Source organism: Gopherus flavomarginatus, chromosome 4, assembly GCF_025201925.1.
Source record: "Gopherus flavomarginatus isolate rGopFla2 chromosome 4, rGopFla2.mat.asm, whole genome shotgun sequence".
In the NCBI taxonomy this organism is placed as follows: Eukaryota; Metazoa; Chordata; order Testudines; family Testudinidae; genus Gopherus; species Gopherus flavomarginatus.
The window spans coordinates 24298403-24302281 of record NC_066620.1 but is presented as its reverse complement, the minus strand read 5'-3'; positions in this window follow the sequence as shown (position 1 = coordinate 24302281).

Here is a 3879-nt window from a genome sequence, read left to right as displayed (position 1 = left end):
TAATCTCTCACTGAAAAATACTGCTGTTCAGATGTTTTTCCTATGAAAATGTATTAGGAATGAATTCTAGCACTTGAAAGCTCTAATTTTTTTCTGCTTTGTCATCATCTTCCAGTGATTTCCTATTTCCTGTCAGCATACCTAATGTGCATCATACTGGCTTAAATGAAAATTAGAACAGACAATAAAAGCAGTACACAAAAAGTTACCTGAAATGGGCATGGAAGGACTAGCACTGCAATCATTTTACTAATGGGATTCCTCATCCCTAATAACGTGGCACATTTTCTATATTGTATTGGTTCATCAGAATGACCCGATTACAATGATTTATTAAGCAGAATGCATAACAACAGTCTTGGAAGCTAAAAAAGGAAGAAATTCATATTAGTAAAAATACGTATATTTTTTCTCACCAAACCATTTGTCTTTAGGGAAAGTTAACAAATCTTAATAATGCACATCTTTCACTCTCACTCAAACTAGGTCCAAAATTACTCTAGTAATATTCATAAAAGTTATAGACCATGGATCTTACCACTCTAGCAGTGATTACCATGTCAATTAGAATGCTTCATGCATGATTTGTTGACCAAAGATTATTGATATTCCAATTCAAGGCCATGATCCTTCAGATATGTACACATGACTAATACTATGCATACAAGCTGAATGAAGCTATATATGTATGCAATATCCTACATCTGTGAAGGTGTCTGCAAGACCAGGGCCTAAGTTTGAATAGGTCTGTGACAGGGCTCCACTCACCACACTGGCGCCTCCTGCTGGCCATCTTGGGGATTAGCTCCACAGCTCAGTATGCCCTCTCCCTGTGGTGCCTTGCCCACCATCACATCTGCTCCTGGACCCACATCACTCCAAGAACAGCAGCATCCTCTTCATGACAGCCTTCCAGCCATGTCACAATCTGTGCTCCCCCTTTCCAGGGGTCCTGAAGTCAACTGTCCAGCCATTTCCCCAACAGCAAGTGGGAAGGGACCCAGACCCACCCACTACTCTGGATCCTGGCCCAGGGACCCTGTAGATGGCAGCTACATACTGCATCACCTCCAATTTCTCAGTACATTTCCCTGAGCCACTTCCCTGCAGCCCCAGCCCCTTCTTTGCCCTACTTCAGGGCCTCAGCACACCAGTCCTAGCAGTCAGCCAAGAGCTCCCTCTCACTCCCCAGCTTGGCTCTGTCCAGGATGCTAGCTTCCTTTCACCTGCAAGGCACCCAGTCCTTTCTTTCTGAACTCCCAGGAGTAACTGATCCTGCTCTGCTCTGCAGTTCTTCTTATATGGGCCTGCTGGGCCCTGACTGGTTGCTCTTCGCAGCCCCTCTCCTATTGGCTGCTTCTCACATAGCCTCCCTTGGGCTCTATTAACCCCTTACGGGGCAGTGTGGGGCCAATGCCCCATCAGACACCCTCTCCCTCGGGGTAAGGATGTCTCCTATATTGTAGCTGCCTCAGCTGTGCTCGCAGGTCACCCCTCTTTTGCTCCACATCTTTCAGCAGGAAACACACATTGTCCTTTTCCTCTATAGCATACCGGGCCTTGTTCCTCTGGAGCGCTAAGTTCCTCTCCACTATTTGCAGGGCCACCTCAGCAACTGCGTTTCTTCAGCAGTTCTTTTACCTGGCCCATTGAATCCTTCGGCATCCTCTCCTCTAGGGTTCCCTAAGCAGCCTGTTCTGGTTCAGTGTGGGATCCCTTGTCTGTCTGGGTCCTCTCTATCCCAGTCATCTTATTTACCACCTCCCTACCAACCCCTGCTGAGTGTGGGATATTGCTCTTTGCCAGGTCCACAGTCATTATTGCCACATTCCTCTTGATGATGTCTGAAATTGCCTCGTTCCAGGGCACCCTTTCCCACTGCCTTTTTATATGGCCCTGAAAACAAGCTCTTTGCCTCTCCTTGGCCATGGGACACCCATTGTCCTTCCCATGCTCAGTCCCTTTCCCTGAGCTAGCCTTGACTTTACAACTCATGTATGGGCACTCCCTCTGCAGGTGCCCCTGTTGCTCATAGGCCCAACATTCCCGTCCCCTCCCTGTTCTCACATATGGGACTCACTTGGGCTCTCACTTCTTCCTGCTCTCCGGGTGATGCTTCTATCCCCATCCAATAGTGGCACTCCCTCCTCAAGGATCTCTGTCACTCATAGGCGTAACACAGCCCTATCCCAGCCACCGGCCTCCTAGCCCTGGTAATTTGCTTTCCTCTTGCCTCTGTGGCTTCTTCCTGCAGGAGCTTGAATATATGCAGCTGCTGCTTAGCTAGCTGAGCTAGATAACCTGCAGGTATTCCTGTGCCTCCCACTATCTGTCTTGGGTTTTGAGTATTTGCAGCAGCACGGCCTGGAGTCACCCTTGCTGCTTGCCAGCCTCTTTCTGCTGGGATACTGACCATGAAATCCAGCCAAGGATGGCACAAGACCCGTCAGCAAAGAATGCCTCTGCATAACCTGACTCCATTGTCTCCACCTTCAGTGTCTCTCAGATAGTGTCTCAAATCCCTGTGATGGGCAATCATTCCCACATTCCTCTATCCTCACCTCATATCAGGGGTGACTGTGTGCCTGCACTCACCACAACATGTGATGGGGCTCCACTCATCACACTAGAGCCTCCTGCTGGTCATCTTGGGGATTAGCTCTGCAAGTCAGTATGCCCTCTCTCGATGGTGCCTTGCCCGCTGTCAGGTCTGCTCCCACACCCACATCACTCCAAGTTCTGTGGTGTCCTCTTCATGTGTCTTATTTTGTTCCTTTCATATTTTGATATTAATTGATTTGATCTACATTTGTTACAGAGATTTGTTCATTCATTCTCACTGGAATATAATGCAGATATTTCTGGGACTGTTGACTTACAAATCAGTCTTAGACAAGATATCAATCCCTTCACTTTCAGAGAAATCTCAAAACTCAAAATAGAATTACTCAGAAAAAGTGTCCTCCAGCCACCACATTTTGAGCAGAACCAGTTATATGTATTTTGCATTTCTCTTCCATTGTGGGGTTTAATTTGTACTATTTTATAGTCTTCCACTTGACTTATGGGATGGGCAGATCCTATGGAGTTGGGACAATTTACACCAGCTGATGATCTGCCTGTGGGTTCTGCCCATGTGTTCAGTATTCCTTCCTGGTTCTATGTGGCCTGGGAGATGCACCTTCAGTTGTAGTTTTATCACTGATTTCAGTGGGAAAAGGATCTGATCATCTGTGCTTCAGTTTACCCATCTGTAAAATGGAATAATAATCCTAACCTGTCCCTCAGAAATGTTGTCAGCCTTAATTCATTCATATCTGTAAAGCATATTAGGCTGCTCATGTAGAGGGGTCTCTAAGTGAAAAGTACCCTTATCACAAAGAGAGACAACAGTAAAATAAGAACATGAGAATGATGTGGGCAGCAACAAAAACTAGAACACCCTTAGCATAATGAGGAGAGCTAGAGGGAATAGGAATACATCATATGTGAGGAAAAGCAGGATGTTATGAATTTTGTTTAGAAACTTATTTGCCCTCTTCCTTTCATTCTGTCATCTCAAATAGCAAAGTCAAAGGAAACATGCCATTTTATATTAGATCCCTGATCAGATAACAAGCCAAATTCATCCCTGAAATGACTTCCATAGAGTTTTACCAGGGATGAATTTGACCCATACACTTAGATCAATCCATAAAAAGGATAACAATAGTAATTCTGCTATTCGACATGTTATACATGAGAGGGGCTTCAAAGCATTCCTGGTTAACAGTGGTTTGGTGAGATCAGACCCAGACTCTTAGGTTTTTCACTCATTGAAATGAATAGGACAACTACTCCCAAAGAGTAAGTGTGGCAGAATTAGGTCTTTAGTCTTTT